The sequence below is a fragment of the Mauremys mutica genome, chromosome 2 (assembly GCF_020497125.1).
Source record: "Mauremys mutica isolate MM-2020 ecotype Southern chromosome 2, ASM2049712v1, whole genome shotgun sequence".
Classification (NCBI taxonomy): Eukaryota; Metazoa; Chordata; order Testudines; family Geoemydidae; genus Mauremys; species Mauremys mutica.
In genome coordinates, this window is record NC_059073.1 from 46611629 (window position 1) to 46631609 (window position 19981).

A 19981-nucleotide genomic window follows, 5' to 3' on the forward strand; every position below is an offset into this window, starting at 1 on the left:
ACTATATTGCTGTTTAGCAACTTTAAAAGGGTTTTTTTAAACAATTTTTGTTGTTTTATAGAATTTTCCAGTTCAGATTTCGTTTTTACACTTTTCACCTTTTTACTTTTACTTTATGTAGATTAATGAAGACAGTTGTGAAAAAAAATACGTGCAGTGGGTCTTCAGATTATTAAAGTCAAGAAATGATTTATCCCATCTAAAAAAAATGTGATTAGTAATAATACTTCACAGCTATGCTATGCTTTTTCGTCTGTAGATCTCACTGTTATCCCCATTTTAGAGTTGGCATGACTAAGAGATTTGAACCGATGTGTGTGGAGTGGTGTGGATTGCTGGATAAGATACTGATTATTGATCCTTGGTTCTGCTACAAACTTCTTTTGGCAAATCACTTAAACTTCCTGTTCTTCAGTTACCTCATCTAGAAAATGGATTTATTTTCCTATAGTCAAGGGGGCATTTTGCTGGAGAATATAGCAGAAGATGCAGCTCTGCCATAACCTGAAGTTTTCTTTTACTTCTAAAAAATATCCCTGGCCTATTCTATGTCGCCATGGTTTTTCTCCATCACTGAGATGCAGCAATGTTTAATTTTCAAATAATTTCTTAAACATTTTACTATTCCTGACCTTAATACAAGCCACAAAGTATATCCCCGTTTCAAATATGTAATGTAATTTTATTGGGCAGACTGGTGGACACATACAGAATAGTGCCAGGAAGTGACTATCATGAGTGTCTAGTGGGAGACATTAGAATCTTTGCAAAACTGTCAAAAGTACTTACTCAGACAGAAAGTTCGGAAAACATTCTGTTGAGACTTAACTTGAAACATTTGAAAACCCAGGGAATTTTTCTTTTTGTTTGTTTTGTTTGAATTATAAAAGGGATTGAAATAATCCTGCTGATGAGACTATGGCTTCAGTCTGAACTATAGAGATACTATTCCCTCTCAATTCCCTTGTTCCTCTAGCTCGAAAAACACAGTCCTCTACTACTTGTTGTAAAGGAAGATTTCTGTCAGGTGCTACCTGTTTGTTTTTTCAAAGCCTTAGCCTACCAATAGAAGGAGATATGTTCACACACACATAAAGGGACAAACCATGGAGTCCAACCTTTCAGCTATTGCAGATTGAGGGTATGAAGTGCAAAGGTGACCATAAGTCATTTTGCTCTTCCCAAATTCTTGATGCAACTGGGTTGCTGGTAGGGTTGCCAAGTTCCTAATCACACAAAACCAAAGACCTCTGCCCTCCCCCTCCCCTTGCCCATTCTCTGAGGCCCCACTCACTCCATCCCCCCCTCCACCCCTAACTCTTCCCCACCCTCACTCACTTTCACCGGGCTGGGGCTGGGGGTTGGGGTGCAGGAGGGGGTATGGTCTCTGGGCTGGGGGTGCAGGCTCTGGGGTGGGGCTGAGGGTAAGGGGTTTGGGGTGTGGGGTGGGACTCTGGGCTGCAGCAGAGGGTTGAGGTGCGGAGAGATGAGGGCTCCGGCTGGGGGTGGGGCCGGTGATGAGGGGTTTGGGATGCAGGAGCGGGCTCTGGGCTGGGCCAGGGGATTGGAATGTGGGGGGTGACGGGTCTGGATGTCGGGGGTGGACAGGGATGAAGAGGTTGGGGTGCAGGAGGGGACTCTGGGCTGGGCCAGGGGGTGGGGTGTGTATTTGTGGGGGGGTCAGGGCTCCTGCTGGGGCCAGGGATGAGGGGTTTGGGGTGTAGGAGGGGGCTCCAGGCTGGGCCAGAGGGATGGGGTGAAGGAGGGAGTTCAGGGTCCCGGTGGCACTTACCACGGCTCTGAGGAAGCGGCTGCCAGGTCCCTGCAGCCTCTAGGCACATGGGCAGCCAGGTGTCTCTGTGTGGTGCGTGCTGCCTTTGCATATGCAGGCACTGCCCCCCACATCTCCCATTGGTCGCAGTTCCTGGCCAATGGGAGCTGTGGAGCTGGTATTCAGGGTTGGGGCAGCACGCGGAGCCAGTCCCTGGCTGCCCCAGCACTTAGGGGCCGCAGGGGCCTGGCGGCTGCTTCTGGAAGCCAGGTGGAGCTAGAGCAGGCAGGGAGCCTGCCTTATCCCTGGAACCCCGTTGTGCCGCCAATCAGACATTTAATGGCCCAGTGGTGCCAACTGGAGCCACCAGGGTCCCCTTTCAACCGGGCATTCCAGTCAAAAAACGGATGCCTGGCAACCCTAGTTTCCTGTCCTATTCACTGTCATAGACAATCACCTGTCAGGGATGGTCTAGCTAAAACTTATTCCTGCCTTGAGCAAAGGGGACTGAACTGAAGATCTCTCAGGGTCCTTCCAGTTCTATGATTCTGTAGTGTAATCTGTGCTGACTGCCAGCAGTCTTGCGGGGACATTCCAGAAGCTAGAGATTAGGATCAGAACTGTCCTGTGTATGCCATGTGTTCCCTGTGTTGGGGGCTGAGAGAAGGTAGTATAGAAGCTGCTAGAGTGGCTGTAAGCAACCAGAGGATTATCTTAAACCAGGGAAAGCCTCCAGAGGCCCTTTAAACTGGGTTTGTGGCAGCTTTTTCACTAGAGCACTGGCTTACTGTGGACTGATTTTGCTCCCATGGAGGAGGTCAGTGGCAAAAACTGCCGCGGACATTAATGGAGACAGGGTTGGGTTCATACATCCCATTGAAATCAATAAGCCAAAACCTATCAACAACAAAAATTGTTAGTAAACTTTGATTTATTGTAACTCATTTTCTTCAGCTATAATCGCTGTATGTGATGTCAAAGATTTAACTGTATGGAAGGTTTGAAAACAGTATTTTTCAGTTGGATGGAGACAAAGAAATATTGTACACAATCAATTTCAAAACAGGGTGAACTTTTTAGTGTGCTGTAATTTAACAATCACTTCATACACTTTCTTCAAGCTTTGGTTTTGCTTTGGTTTCCGACCAAATCTGGCAATTTTGAGGCCAAACAGATTTTCCAAACCAAAGCTATAGGAGAACAAAATTGGAGCTTCATGATGGAGGTTATGCCCAACCTTAACTATGGAGATGTGGTAGCCTCTCCATACTGTATTAGTGAGCTCGATTGGTTGGATTTAAATTTGAAATTATTGAAAGAGTTGAGCATTTTTATACTTGTAATTCTTAGCACGTTTAATCTGCACATTACTTTTGAAATTGTGATGAAATCTCCGACCCTCAGGTCATTTGACCCACCTACCTCCCTAATGCCACCGTCACCATTTGTGCCTCTGAATGGAAGGCCAAACCTTCTCTGTGACCTGTACCTTTTATAAAGGCAGTCATTTTCACCTGTTCTATTTTTGAGGTTAGAGCTTCATTTCCTTCATCACATGCATATACTTTTTCCCTAGTTGTAATTGCCAGGACTAAACTCCAAATGAAAGAAGAAGTGAACCAAAAGAACTGGATATGCTGCTGAGTGACTCCAGAAATATACTAGGAAAGACATTTCAGACTAGGCCTAAATTTCCTTTCATAGGATCAAAGAGAAGTAGGAAAACCCAAGCCACCCGATAGCACCTATTCAGCTACGGTGTCTTCTGAGCTATGTCTTCACTAAGATTTTTTTGTAAGTTAAAATTTCCCATTCCCACTGGTAACAATGTTGGGAGCACTAGGGAAGACAGTACTCCAAGCAACTGCCAATATTTTAGGGACCGGATAGTTTATACCTACTATGTCGACATGATATGTGGTTAAAATGTTGGTAGCTACCAGTGCCTTATATACTCATGCTCCCTCCGTTGCTACCAAAAGCTGCATTGGTGGTAGCACTGATGGGAATTTTCAGCAAAAACATTCTAGTGTAGACAATGTCTTGTAGTCCTTTGTCCTCAGTCTCTCAGGTTCAGCTCTTCTCAAAGGGGGTTGAGTGGGCTTGCACTCAGGCAGCTCGCCCATGCTGCTGCTATTTTTAGTGAGCTAGCTGGAGCAGAGCTAACCTGTGTTTGGCTACCCGGGCTGGGAGGCACGCTCTCAGCTGCAGTGTGGAATATCCTGTACCCATAGACTAATAGGCCCAGTAGCAGTAGATGTTTGTTCTCTATTGTGATCAGAAATACATATTAACTTTTGTTTAAGTCATTCTGTCTTGTCAAAGTCCTGACCAAAACACAGCAATTACTTATTAGCTTTTGTTAAACATCTCATCTCCACTTGATTAATCCCCTTTCCAAAATTATATTGATACCTTTACATCCACTTAGATGAGTTCATGATTCTTCCGTTCTACATCATTATTAACTTTCAAAGGAGCTCATCCTTTGTCCACCTATTTAAATAGAACGCTAAGCACTTCCAACCCTGAGTGACAGTAAAACAAATCCTTAGCATATTTCTAATTAACCCTCTCTTTGTCAGACTAAAGACTTGCCTTTCACATCATTCCTGAAACTTAATTGGAATGCAGAGGAATTGTGCCTAAAGGGATGTCCTTTATATACAGCATAGTCAAATTGCAAAGTTCTGGGTTATAACTTAATTCAAAATATAAAAGCAGTGCATAATATTAATACTGGGCAGGGTGGTCACAAAATGCTGACTAGTTATGCCTGCAATACCACCGTGAGGAGGATTTTATTCACCCCTATGGGTACAGACTCGGAAACTCAGGCAAAGAAGTTAAGTTACATGCCCACAGAGAGCATGAAGGTCAGAGCCAGGATTAGAACTTGGCAGTTCCTGGCTACCATACCAATGCTCAGACAACTTTACCATACCTGTCTGTCATTTCCAAGAGTAACAGGGAGGGATTCTGAAGAAGCATTGCAGCTGAAAAGTGTTCCCTCCTTTTTCAGAGCATTTATGTTATTGGTGGTATAATAAAACAAACCAGGAAAACTCACAATATAGAATCATTTTATTCCTGTTTTTTATTTATTTTATGTGTATTACAGTAGAGTCAGGGAGCTCCAAGTGAGATCAGAGCCCTCATGTTGTAGTCATGGGTAATCCCTGCCCTAACCAGTGCTTTATCTAAATATACAAGAAAGATAAAGGATGGGGGGAAGCAAGTATTTCATAGATGGGAAACTGAAACAGGTTAATTAGCTTGCCCAAGATTATACTGGAAGTCTGTGGCAGAGCCAAGAAATTAATCCAGATCTGAGTCTCACTCCACTGCCTTATCCACAAGCCTAGCCTTCCTACTTTAATTCTGAATTTATAACAGAGTTCTAAAATTATAATTAAAAGGGCCTTTTATTTAACTTTTTTTCCCCTGTAGTACTGGCTGGTGGTTCAAGTGTGTCTGGTATCTTACCTTTTATCTTTCTTCAATTGGTTGGCATTTGGTTAGTGTTCAGCCTGCTGAACAATATGGAATTTTGCCTTTAAGAAGCTGAGGTGAGAACTGGGTCCAGTGTGAATCTCTGGAGAGTAGTTGAGCATAGGACTTGAAGTGTTAAGCACTTACCAAAGAGTATTTAAAAAAAATCAGGTCCATAACCTGAGTGACTATATCATTTTTCACATGATTGTTAGGTTATAATTTTTGTATGCTGCTGGAGAAAGCAGGTCCAGTAGGGAATTGACTGACTCTGTGAATAATCTACCTCCATTTAGGCCACTAGGTCAAAGTACCTGCCTGTTACTTTTTTAAAGAAAATGAATGTAACAGAAAGCTAAAAATTGTCTGATTTTTCTCCACAGTCACCCCTCCTGTTAAAAATAATAAGAGAAATTGTGCTAGTATTATGGGTAATCTGGTTTGATACTCTGTTCCCACTCTTGTTCTGCCCGTCAGATTGTTCTGTTTCTGCCCCATGATCAAAATAAAGTAGAAGATAAGATAGGAAAGGAAGTGCTGCAAGTGCCAATGAGCAATAGCTTTCAGAAGTGTTTTTTCTTTGTAAACAGTGGGGCAAAGTACCTTAATTCAGCTATAGTGAGTGCAGAAAAGAGCTTGCTTTGGTCTGTCTCTTTTTTTGTGACCTCCACATGAAGACATGCTGCACAATATATGAAGGTAGAGATTCTTTAAATGTGAACTTTTAAATGTGAAATTTGCAACGTTTTGGACTATAAATATTATCAGTGCAGAAGTTTCCAGTTTTTTCTAGCATTATAGGAGTGTAATGGGTCCATCAATAGGTCAGTGTGCCTTTAGTTTAAATAGCACATCTAGTGCTTGTCATGCAAATTTCAACCTTGATGTATAATCTAAAAAGTTATCAGTTGAACTAGAGTGCTGTGCAATATCTGATGTAACCATTCACCCTGCATTATTCAGAAACACGCATTTATTTAACAAAAACATATTGCTGTAAAGTTTTTGTGTTAAATTCATAAAGAGGAACAAACTGATAACTAATCTGCCACAGTTTGTAAAAATTATGTTTGGATTATTAAAAAAAAACAAACAACCAATGAGGTACATTGTTATTGAGCAGATCGGTTGGGTTTTATTTTGGAGCAAACTTGTCCAGATATATTACAGATGTGGTAGCTCAGTATTAAATGGAGAGCAGGAGGGAACAAGCAATACAAGGAGCTGAATGCCCAGAGAGCACAGTTTGTTTTAGTTAAGCATGTGGTGCACTTAGCTAATAGAAATCAGTTACCTATGCTCCACTTCTTAATGAGGATCATTTCATTATATTGCTGTAGTGAATGTTTCCCATTTGCAAACAGATAAGAGATTTTGTATATGGTTCTATGGAGAAAGATATACTCATCAAATTGTAATGCTTCCAGTATTCCATTTCCACTATTTCTTTTTTTAACGTGTAAAATAAAATGATTAAAATGCTCCTGAATCTGTGTATACAATTTCATTTTTGCAATATTCATTTCATCCTACCAGAGAGAAATGCTGTTTAATTTGAATGTGATTGTGAATTTTGCAAAATGGGAATATAATAGCATTTTACTTAAACTTATGGCATCTTCTACTCTCATTGTGTGTTTCAGGAATAGTTTCTTCATAATTAAAGTGTCAGAAAACACATTTATAACAAGAATGATGAAATTCATTCAGAGTGATTTGCTGGAGAATAATAACTTTAAATTTCCTTCCCTCAAACAGGATCATTTAGTACTCTCCAATCAGTTGTCAATGGTTCTCTTATCATTTCCCCATCCCTGTTACTCTTGGAAATGAACTTCTTCTCTAACAGCATGTCTTAGGTCTGCATTTATTTTGACTTTTATATTTTATGGGTCATTTAATGGAGACTTTATTTGCCAGGCTTGTACATGAATTCTAAGTGTTTCAATAAATATTAAAGACTCTTAACCCCACCGAATGCTTCAGAATAGATAGCATTCCAGACCTCCAGCAGGGGCATGCCTGGAATCACGGGACTAAATTATCCTCTATAGCCCAAGCTTTTCAATAACTTAGACTCCTTACAACCCCACTGAAGGGGATAGATTTGTATGCGGCATCAATATAGAATAGCTGTGGTATAAGCCCTAATGATCCATGGATGAAAACAGAACATACAATAAGTGGTGTGATGTCTATGCCCCGGATTCAGTGAATCACTTAATCATGTGCTGATGTGCTTTGCTGAATTGGGGCCAATGGAATGGCAGGTGCATAAAGCACATGATGGTAAAGGGATTTTCTATTTCTGATCAATTTAGGTGAAAGTGCTGAATTCATAAAGGCTCAATTCCTGTCTTGCTTAAACTGTTGCAAATCTGAGGTAATGCACTGAAGTCAAGAGAATTACATATGTCAAAAAGTAATCTAACCAAAAGAATTTGACCTATAATTTTCATATCCCCTGGGAATGTACAGTTATTCGTTTTGAGTAATATTTAAAATAATGCCTTAATATACCAGAAAAAGTTGCATTTGATTATTTGTTAGTCTAACATTTCTTTCAATTATTTACCTCCTCATTCCCATATGGGAATATGTATAGAAAACATGCACTACACAAGGACTAAACTTCAGACTGTATAGTTGGGTAAAAAAAAATAGTAATTATTTCTGCCTTTCATGGTGTGGCATTCAAATATTACAAGGATACCGGTGTTGTTACGCTAAAGATTATTTAACTAGAAAGTATTTAGATCAAGGTAACTTGTAGGGAGTGACTTTATAATTAATACAATATAAATTATTACAAACATATGTTGTTTTTAGAATTAGCTGGTGACTCTATGCTAATGTGTTACAAGTATTTGTTTGTAAAGATGTCTGATTTATACATCATGTTCCTTTTCTGTTTACCTTTCTACTGCATATTCACCATGCAGCTAATCCTGCAAAGTGCTGAGTCCCTTCTGTGAGGCGTGGAGCAGTCTTGATTCCCATTGAAGTCCGTGGGAGCAGAGTGTGCCCTGCCCCACCCAGGATTAGATCTGGCAAGAGAAGTAACCATAAACGGCATTGTAGCCAGTCTGAAGATTTTACCCAGGAAAGGTCAAGCATAATTGTACAGTGCAAATAAAGCATTTTGAATAATTTATTCCTTTTAAAGTGTTTGTACCATCCATGCAGCTGCAGAGCCATAATGCTTTCATTAAAAATCACATCTGGACTGAATTAAAACAGGAGCCTTTTCCAGCCGGGGAGTGTTTGTCAGGTTGAAAGTTTTTCTCGTAGCTGCTGAAGCTTTTCCAAAAACTCAGGGCTAAGACAGAGTGCAGACCTTGTCACGAGCTGGTACCAAGGTTTAAGTACATTCCTACTACGTTATTCAGCGTCTGGCTCTAATTTGGAGGTACATCTCCCTTGTGTTCACTTTATTAACTTACATATGACTAGCTCTTTTGTTTAATATGGAAATGAAAAAAATAGAGGTTGGAACTGAGAAAAGTAGTCTGAAAATGTCTTTTTCCAAATTTTAGCTCCTTAAGGTATTGAATGTTATTGCATAAAGGAAAAATTAGTGGATAAAGTATTAACATTGCTATTTTTGATGATAGGTTTAAATAAATATATATGCTTTTTGAAGAATGAGAAGCTGCAGATGTCTGTGTCTGTTTCCTCTTTGGTTTGACCATCACTTTTAAAAAAGGACAGCAAACAGATGTCTGTTAATGAGTCCTGTAATTGGAAAGGCTAGTGGAGTTGGGGTTCTAAAATGTTGGCAATTGTTTTCGCAATTCTAATGAGACGTTTGAGTTAAATAAAAGAGTGGCAGCCCATCGATTTCAGGCAATCCAGAAAGAAATGGACTGAATGGCCTTTGCAGTATTGAACAAAAGAAAAACTGCAATGGAATATACATTATTTATTATTTTTTGTGCTCCAGCACCTAAGAGCTTATGTTCAAAAGTCTAATCTTTCTAATTAGAGGGGCTAGAATATCTTCTATATTTATTTGGAGTTTTATCCTATAAAAGAATGTATATCCAAAGCCCTGATTGCTCTTGACAGTCATTCAAAAATACACTGGTAAGTAAACCGTGAATTATCCCAGTGAGAACAAAATTTAATTAAGTATTCCCCTTCCTTGCTTCAGAGTCCCACACCACTGATACCCAGTCCTATCCTAACCATGAACATGCACATTCTTGTTTTCCTCTAAGGCCAATAGCGTCAGACGGAAAGTTGTACCAGGATTCTCCCCAGGTCTTTGGCTGTGATGCTTCATGAGGAAAATATTTGTTTGAAGAGAATTATTTGGATATATTACAAACAGCGCTAAGAGCTTTCCTCCCCGGTGAGGGGAAAATATCTTAAGCTATCTCTGCCTTCATGAGAAGTGGTCTGTTTTCAGAATAAGTTTAGTACACTCCTGTGTAGTTAAAATATGAGCCTGGTTGGCTCCTACCGCTCTATGGGGAAATCCTGGCTCCATTGAAGTTAATGACAAAACTCCCATTGGCTACAATAGGACCAGAATTTCACCACAAGTAAAGGCAAAATTCCCACAGAGGTCAGTGGGTGATTTTTATTATTATTTTTCCCTGTGTAAAGGTTATTGTATCAGGTAAGGAGAAATAATCTACCCAGCACTCGCATTGGCAGATCCTCCTTGTGTCTGCCCTTACTTTTCTGTGTGGTGGGAAGGCTGGTCAAAAACTAGTAATCGTATTTTGTGTGGGGGAGGGGGAATACTTTTTTTAAAAAAAATGCACAGTTCTTAATGAAACTTAGTTCTTTGACAATTATTTGAAATGATTTTCTTTAAACATTTTGTTTTGGTGCAGTTCAAACCACCACCCCCCCCACACACACAGCCTGTGACTTTAGTGTTATTTTCCCTCCTCCCACCCTGTCTTCTTCCCTTCTTCAGTACATGTCGGAGGAGTGAAGTAAAAATATGGGTTTTTTTCTCACCAAGCCAAAATAAAATATTTTAAAAATATTTTGAAATATGAGAAATTTTGAACTCAACAAACTTTCCCCACTTTTTCTTTTTTTGGTTTGGTTTGGTCAAAAAAGTCATTTTGCATTGCAAAAACTTCAGCCAGTTCTAGTTGCAGCATAGGTGAATCTGGCAGAGCTGAGCTCCTTGCTATCTCATTTGCAAAGGGAAACCACACCAATTCCACTACCCAGTAAAACCCTTCAGCTGGTGAAGAAGAGCAGGATTTTCCCCTATGTTTCTTTTGAAGTGAGCATTCTCATTCTCCCTTTCTCCATTTCAGGGGTTGGCAACCTTTCAGAAGTGCTATGCTGAGTCTTCATTTATTCACTCTAATTTAAGGTTTCACGTGCCAGTAATACATTTTAATGTTTTTAGAAGGTCTCTTTCTATAAGTCTATAATATATAACTAAACTATTGTTGTATGTAAAGTAAATAAGGTTTTTAAAATGTTTAAGAAGCTTCATTTAAAATTAAATTAAAATGCAGAGCCTCCCTGACCAGTGGCCAGGACCCAGGCAGTGTGAGTGCCAGTGAAAATCAGCTTGTGTGCCGCCTTCGGCATGCGTGCCATAGGTTGCCTACCCCTGCTCTATCTAATCACCATTACAGTGTTTGCTGGTGTCAGAAATCTCAGATGTGGGAACTTTCTGAATTTCAATGTCTTAAGTCAATGCTAAATAGGCTGAAAGTTATTTATTAATTGATGGTGGTAGTGCAATATTTCTTCAAAGAAAAACCTGGCTTCCAGCATCATCACAAAGTGAGGGACTAAAGGATTGTGGAGTAGTTTCCTGCCATCAGAACACCTTCATCAGCTATAGCAAGGTGCGAGCTGAACATGGGGATGTGAAAGAGAAATAAAAATGCTGGTAAAGTTGGGTAAATAGGCTGATTTGTATGAGCTGTTAGCAAGGAATTAACATGGAAGCATGGGTGTTAATTGCCTTATCTTAATGTTGATCAGTTTATTTCCAGTCCATTCCAATATATTTGGCCCCCTGAGTTCTGACCCATTAAGAGATGGACATTTTTTACCTAACAAAGAAAGCTGGTAATTTGTATAGCAATTCCTTCTCTGTGACTCTTATCACACAATCGTAATGTGACTGTCACTATAACCACTGTTCCACTAAGAAGGACGTGCAGGAGAGCCTCCTGGTCAGACGGCATTTTCTCTTCATTACGAGGTATCCTTTATGGTTTCATTTAGTGACCTTGTCTCATTTTCTACTGAAAGTAGTCACAAGGTGGATGTTTGTATTTCTAACAGTTTTAGTGTAATAATACTGGTTCTGTTTGCTGTTTTTATCACTACATGAGAATGGAAGTTTACACTGTTTGTGCTGTCCATGTAAACTGTTGATTTGTGCATGATTTTTGCCTCCCATTCAGCCTGATGTTCCCTTCTGAATAAGAACCCAGGGAAAACACTAGGCCAAAAGTTCCACAAGGCTTACATTGTGGTGTTCAAACCACAAAGAAAGAGGGGTCTTTCTTTTGTGTGGGTTCACAAAAGGGAAAGCATCATGGCCTACAAAACTTAGTTTCATGGATCACAAGGGAAATAGCACTTGATCCCATGGATACTGAGCCATCCTCAAAGTAACCTTCATCACCAGCTGCTCTCTGTCCTCCCAGTCATAAACTCACATGGTCACGTGACTCCCAAGAGCCCTGTGTTGCAGCTTGGTAATGACAAGACCCTTCAGTACTCTACATTTCTTGCAGAGGAAGATTATGCTGCTAACATGACTAATTCCCACAAGGATTTCAGGTTGGAAATCCATCAGGTTCTGAGGATCTCTTCATATAGAAGAGAAAGACTAAACTTTGTCTCTGCCTCACGTTGCTCAGCACAAATTTCAAACCCATAGAGTTGCATCCATGCAGAGTTCTGTAGCCTACCAGGATGGGGAGACGAGCCTGACACACAGTCAGTGGGTAAAATTTCAAACGTGCCTGTGTGATTTATGAGCGTACGTGCTACTTTTTCAAAAGTCACTTAAGCCCTTTGGCTCCTAAGTGTGTAAGCCACTCTTGAAAATAGGACTTAGAGTCCTAAGTCACTTAGGTGCTTTTCAAAATTTTACCCACTGTCCCATTTCCTTCTGCATCCTACAGTCCTACGCCATAGATGTCTGCTTCCTCTGTTCAGATCTGGAGCATGAGAATGTGCCAGTTTATTTTGTAAAAGATTTCTCCTTAATTATGACTTTAAAAACCTTGTACACATAGGCTGTGTGGGGTACATCTTTGCAACCTCCCTGACTTCAGTTCTTGTTGGAAAAGGAAAGGTGTGGATACATTCTAAAAGGGATGGGTATGAGTTCTGTCACTTACGCATGCATGGCCTCTGGTGAAGTCAATAAGAACCACACATGCATATTCAAGGTGGGTTTTGACTCTTAGTTTTTAATTCTTCCTTATAACCAGTGCTTGAATAATTAATATCTAATAACTTACTTTCTGTCCTCTCTCTGCATTTAGTACACATGTTCATCTTTCTTGGCTCATGTTTTAACAAGGAAAACTGCATTCTCCCCAGTTGCCTCTCAATTCAGGGTCTGATTACACCTGACCTTTTGGATCCATGCAGAGCTGGAGATAGTCAAGAGAGCCAGCACATTCCTTATACACCATTCAAAGCTCTCATTTGAGGCTTGATGACCCTGCTAGATATGTGAGCACGTATCACAATATGCCTTGAAAAATCATCTAATGTGCTAATTTAGGTTTAGGACGTGATATCAAAGAAGATCACTGGCCCTAAGCTTTCCCAAAGAGCTGGTGCTCTCCCAGAGCCTGCCGCCGTGTCACAACTTTCATTTCCTTATAGATGAAAGCTATGCAATGTGACTGCATTTCTAAATGGAGCACAAATTTTAAATAGGTCTCCAGCTAGTGACTAGCATGTCCTTCCACCCATCTAGATCTGCAGTATTACAGATGCATGCCTTGAATGCCAATACCATGGGTTAGAACTGCAGTTAGGCCACCAAAACAATAAATGTTTTTTTTGTATATGATATTTTGAGATGTTGCTTCAAAGAGTCCATACCCTTGACAATCTAAAGAATTTAAACTTTTGTCTGCATAGTAAAAGTTCACCCTTTCATAGTGAGATTATTACAAATTCAAAAGAGGCAGAAGTAGATAGCTGGATTATTTATGAGAACTGAACAATCTGTTTAATAATGCATAAAATTCTAAATAAAGTTATAAAACATTAGCACATGCATGTTCATAAACTTCGAAACATTTCAGCGTTCATACAGTTAGTCATTTTCAAGCATGGTGTATTGTCAGTTGATTGTAGAGGTGACTAATCCTCTAACTATATCTGTAGGCTATGCTTTAACATAGCTTTCTTATATGAATATAGCAGATTTGTTTCCTGCTCCAAATTAGTTTTGCTTAAGGTGCATTTATATCTCAAATTACTGCATAACTAACATGTTTTCCAGAGGTATCCTTAAAAATCCATTCTTACTAGGTTGCAATCTCAAACCAATCCACTTTGACTGTAGCTATGGTAAATTGCTGTCTGAAAATGACTGCCCTATTCATCTGTTAATATTGTTAGAAAGAAAGCTACAACTGCACCTATCAGTGTAACTAAATTAGAGCAGGTTCACATAAGGCAGACACACATAAAAATGTACTTATGAAACAGATGTATCCCTCAACAGGAAAATGACAGCAATTCTGATAAAATGCTTTCATTATTTACTTTCAACAAGTATCTTTAGTTGCAGCTTGACTATAGTTGAATCATTTCAATAATCTTGTTATAGGACTGGCAATAAAAGGAAAAGCACTTCAGTGGAGTGAAATGGTCTTCGTCCTGACACATTCAATGGTATGTCAGTGATATGTAGATTTTTTTTTTAAAGCTGTGGAAACAAACAGCAGCATTGTCTGTAAGCCCAGTATGTCTGTGCTTTGAACTGAAGTACATCCATTGCATGGCACTACCTATAGGAAGGCTCTGGTTGTAATTTACCCACTACCAGTAGGTGTCACAGTCTGTATGGTGTGGTGTGCTAAAAGCATTCAGGTTGCCAAATACAATGGCTGCTATACAGAATGTGTCTTCCCTAGATAAACAAAACCACATGAATGATTATGTTTGGAAATGAAAAAAGCATTTTGACCTTATTAAACTACATAGGTAAAGATACATTTAGACTTCTTTTTAGTGTACACTGTACCTTTCATTGTCCAAAATGTAAGTTGGCCTCTAAAATGTTAAAGCATAGTGCATCACTTAGATGAAAGCTAATTTTTTTGGGGGGTGGGGGTGTAGGGGGAGAATAGGGAGTAGGGATATTTTAAAAACTGCTACTACTGTTATTTTAATAGTTTGCATTTCCATATCAGTTTCCCTCTGTGGATTTCAAAACACTTTTCTCACAGCACTTAAATATTCAGATATTGCAATTAATAGGTGTTTTATTTCTCTCTCTCTCTTTTTTTTTTTTTTTTATGAATGAGGAAAGTGAAGCACAGGTGGACTAAATGACTTGCCCAAGGTTGTTTTGGAAGCCTGTGGAAGAACCAGGAATATTTACAAAGGATTTGATTCTTTTTACCCCTTGCAGGATATTAGTAATTATATTCTAAAAATTCTAGATTCCCCCCAGAGAAGAGACCAAGCCTGGAAAATTTCAGGCCAAAAGTAGAAAGTCTGTGAAAATGATAAGTGCATAGAAACAGAGATTTGTAATGGAGGCAGTGGTGTAATGTAAACTATACTATACTGCTATTGTAACCACTATAATTAAATGCAAAACATATTGCACCAAAAAGGTCAGGTAGTAATCAAGTTAGTTTTTCTATAGCAACAATAACTCTTATTGAAAATACTGTATATATTAGCCTGCATGTTTATCAACTTTAAATAGTAATTAAAAGTGCTACCTATGTTCAATACAAGAAAGTTAAAGTTGTGATTGAAATCTTAAGCTTTTCATTTTTTGAAATATTTTGGTATGGGGGTTAGAATTTGCAATCCTAGTATTGCATTTTAAAAAAAAGGTTTGCATTTCTTTTCCTTATTTTATTTTCCTATACAGGTTTTATGGAAACGGATTGTGAAAACAATAGCTAAATTTGCAACCCACCTCTTTTCATAATTCACAATTTTGTGGAACGTGCGCCTTTTGGGCTGATACTTTTCATGATTGGGTTCTGCCTAACAGAGAATAATTATTTTGAAATTAGAGCACAATCCTTTAATCCATTTTTTTATTTTTGGATTATGGGGGAGTGGGGAAAAAATACACCTTTGTTATCACCTGAAATTCTAACCCCTACTTTGCAAATAGCAAGAAAAATTGCTGAATTTTGAAGCTGGACTGCTCATAGTCCTCACTGCAGAACAGCATGTGCTTTGATCCTTGGGGGGGCAATTAACAATAATAAAGTTTTAAGCAACTGTATCATCATTTTCAAGGACACTCAGTGGGTACGTTCTCAGCTATTTTAGTTCAGCCTAATTTAAATCACTCCTGCTTTGTGACCTCAGCTTGCCCACTCTCCCTGCTCAGCCTGACAGGCCCAAAGGGACAATTTGAATGGGGGGAGATTATAAATATCATACCAAAACATGCACAGCAGAATCAACAGCAAAACCACTTTTAAAATCAGGAACAAGAGGAATTGGGGTGGGAGGGGTCTCCCTGGGGAATCTCTGCTTAGCAGGTGCCTGGGTGGCAGTATCAGCATAACTAAGCTCTAACTCTAGATCTTCATCTTTACACAACATGTGTAATCTTCTCCTTCTGCATTATCTGATCATTCCAATTATTCTGAGTGCTACAAAGATGTTTTCTTACAATTATGTGAAAATTAATTTCTAGTCAAACCAAAAATCCTGATATGCCCAAAGTCTCTAAATGTGGAAGTTAACATCCTATCAGTGAAGGCCTGGCAAACGTAGGAGAAAAGGGTTTATTCGCTCTGCTTGCGAAGGATGTGTAAACAAAAACAAAACATTCTTTCAAGAGAGAACATGGAGAACTGGCAAGGAAACAAAAGTGTAATGGAGAAGATTTCTAGGCCACCCAGCTGCCTAATTTCTGGCAGCATCTCTGGAATTTTACAGCATGCCTCTCATAATATTGCCTTCTAGAAAACAAAATGCCATATCATAGCAATATATAATACTTTCAAATACAAAGCATTTTTTATCCTGTAGACTTTAGTTTTTACCTACAGTGGAATTTTTAAGTGACTCATACTGCACATTGAATTGAATAGTGCAACCTACCGCTATCTATTTGTAACATATTAAAATTTAATTTACCAATATGAAAGCATTGAGAATCTAGTTTCATTTTCCAGCTTGATCTGGAGGACAGTAGTGGCATTATGCACAGTTTCCTGGGGACAATAATGAAAAACCTCGGCTCTGTACAGCTTTGCACTTAAGGTGTCCATACTGTGCTGTTGTGAAATGATTTAGCAATTCCCATGAGTGTTCTCAGCAATCTTCTATAACTGATTCCTTAACAATATTATTAAAACTTGAGCAGATGAAACTGGGTTATTTTGGAGTCCTGGTGGAAGACTGTGCTAAGACAAAGCAGCAGTGTAAACATGCAGGACCAGCCAATAGCTGACGTGGTTCCTTATGAACTGCAGCACTGCCTGGTTACATGGTGGAAAGTCCTTCTTCCCTTGTTCTAATAATACATTAGTAATCACAAACATCTGTATAAAACTGTGCAGATGTGTGTAATTATAGAAGTATTTAAGGCTTATTTAAGATTTCTGGGTTTGAATCCTTCTAGTCTTTATGGTATTAAAAAATGCCAAAAATACATTTCTTAGGTTAGAACAAAGATTTTTTCTAATAATGTATCCAGCAATGCATTATTTTTGCTCATGAAATAGCTAGCAAGTGATGCATTGTTGATCCTATTAATACTTTGCTATGTATTAAATGTTATCATAACATTACTGGGGGAGTAATTGGAATTCATTTAGCACAGACAGAACTTTAGTGGGTTACTTGTGGCTGTCCCTGGTGATAACTGTTAATTAACTCTGACTTCAGCTATACTGTAAAAATAACCATTTTGAAACATGGTTGTGAAACAATGTTTTTTTCCCTGTCCATAGACAAGAAAGGCCTATGTTATAGTCACTGTAGAACGCCATGTTTTAACCCAGGTGGATACTCAGGCTAATAGCCTAGCTTCACTACATTAACAGTTGAGTCAACGGGTCGGATTACAACATGGTTGTCCTCTGATCCACTTCTAGCATAGCCATACTGGTTTAGCATAAAAGATCATATCAACATTGAGGAGTATGAATTGTACTACAAAGTACCCTGCTGTGTACTGTATCCTAATTAGGGTTGCCAGCCCTCCCGGGTTGCCCTGGAGTCTCCTGATTAATCTTTAATTAAAGATTGTCATGTGACAAAATCTCCAGGAATTCATCCAAATAAAGTTGGCAACCCTAATCCTGATAGAGAGTATTGCTACACCCTTAAGTCACAAGGCCCTACTTCTAAAAGAGAACTTTGGTTATACTATGGCCAAATCTCATGATTTTATTAAAAGCAGCAAAGAATCCTGTGGCATCTTATAGACTAACAGACGTATTGGAGCATGAGCTTTCGTGGGTGAATACCCACTTCGTCAGATGCATGTAGTGGAAATTTCCAGGGGCAACTCTAGCGATTTTTGGGTTGGGTTTTGTTTTTAACCAGTGTCATGAAAACATGATGAAAGGCTGCCAACGTGCAAATTTTTCCTTTTTTCAAACTACAGACAATAAAATTGGAGATCAGTAGTGCCAATTTCACATGGGACATATTAGCTATGGACATTGAATTAGTTGCATCCTGTTTTCATTCACAGAAAGCTGATCATGAGTTCAGACTGAATAGGTCACATAGTCAACATGAAATTCAAGGTGAATTTCATGACATAATTTAGCCATAGTCTCAGGAAGGTGGGGACACAGTGATAGCAGTCATCAACAGAAGGATGGTAATGTCAGATCTTACCTCAATTTTGTTTTAAAATTATACAGTTGCACCTCTCATAGTCTCATTTACAGTAGATCAAAAACACACAGAAAGTGTTGAAATCTGAGTAGCTATGACCTCCCACTTGTTCACCTTCATCCTCCCTTCCCTCATCTGCCCAATACAAATATTTCTCAGAGATGGCCACTGTGCTCTGAATCAGATTAATTTTATCTGCAAAGTAAGTGGGAAAACTCACCAGACCCAGAAAAACATGCTCGGTATCTGAGCTTAGGCACCTGGTTCTTTAAACACCAAGACCAGGTCTCTTCTGGTTGGGAATTTGCAGCTCCTGTGATGGTGGGTAAGAACGCATTTGTCTCCATTGCAGCTAGAATATTTGTTTTCAGAAACACTTTATATCTGTCAGACTGGAATTAAATTCATGTTTTCAGCTCTCTGCCCACCTAAGTCATCCTCCACAAGTCATCTAAATGCCAGTTTGAAGAGAAGGAGACATTTAAAAGCCACCATTCTGACAGTCGAGAACAAAAGATAATCAATGTCCAGCTAGACCTTGAACAGTACAATCCATCAGCTGAACAGTATTCTCCTTTAAAGCGTTCTGAAATCTACTGGGTTCCATTCACCACTGAGGTGGAACCGTAAAAAGAGGTAATCTGCCAGTCCTCTGGTAGCTGTAAACACAGATTTTAATCCTACACAGTTTGCCCGTGTTTAGCGAGGTGCTGCCTTTTTAAAAAAACTAAAAGCAAAATCCTTTAAAAAAGTAGGTTGCATAGAGTAAAAGAAATTAGGAACAATGAACCCTTGTAGACATAAAAATGTCACTTTCTAACAACATATATATATTCTCAGCCCTATTGTGCATATAATATGTTTCTCTGAGACATTTATATCTTAAAAATAGCGTTCAGATCATATGACATGGAAGTTGCTATAGTAACTATACATTTGCTGAAGAACAGCAAAGTAATAATGTGTAAAATGTATAAATTACCGGTGTGTTAGAGCAACTGGTGCCTTGCAGCTAGCATCACCTATAACCTCCTCTTTTCTGTTTTTAAAAAATGATCTTTTATTATTAATATAAATCTCACTCATATATTTTCAAAACACTTCTTTTTGCTGACTCTATCCTTTATTTGAGTTGACCACCCCTGCAATGCCTAAGTGAGATGTAACTTTTTAACTATTTAAAGGGCAGGGCGGGAGGGGCGGGGAGAGGGAGAGAGAGAAAAAAAGGAAGAACTAACACGGTGGGCCAGATCCAAAGCCTACTGGCCTCAGTGGAGACACTTCTATTGATTTCAGTGAGCATTGGATCAGGCTCTATGCAAACAAAAATTATTTACAATGAAATTGGGTGGAAAGTTGTAGTTCACTCATTTTAGTGGGTGTGTTACTGGGTTTTAATCCTGCTGCTGCTGGAATCAGAACCAACATTGCAATTGACTTCAATGGAATCCGGATCAGGCCCCAATGAATAAAAGTGGGCTGAGGATTTCTTTCTGAACGGCTAGACAATATGGAAACAATTTTCCAGAGTCCCTCTCCCACCACCCAGAATTCCAAGTTGCAAGATTTACAGTTCATGCCTGTCAATGCTTTTTGCTAGCAATGCGATTACTTAGGAAAGATAAGATAGGATGGTGTTACTAAAATTTAAGAGTGAGTAAAATGCATTGGGTGAAATCCTGGCAATTG

The 19981-nt window shown here is 39.1% G+C and overlaps 1 protein-coding gene and 1 long non-coding RNA gene across 2 annotated transcripts in view; both read left to right on the forward strand.

Annotated features, from left to right (window-relative positions):
* The window catches only part of TRIQK (triple QxxK/R motif containing), a 152196-nt gene extending 143324 nt beyond the window's left edge, over positions 1 to 8872 (forward strand). The window contains exon 5 of the mRNA XM_045004914.1: positions 8206 to 8872. The gene's annotated coding sequence lies outside the window, so the exon portion shown is untranslated. The remainder of the gene's footprint in view (positions 1 to 8205) is intronic.
* A 3673-nt stretch (positions 8873 to 12545) lies between these two features.
* Positions 12546 to 14960, forward strand: LOC123363429. The gene is made up of 3 exons (XR_006576752.1): positions 12546 to 12660; positions 14064 to 14128; positions 14769 to 14960. It is a non-coding gene; the product is annotated as an uncharacterized LOC123363429 (long non-coding RNA).
* The last annotated feature ends 5021 nt before the right edge of the window (positions 14961 to 19981 follow it).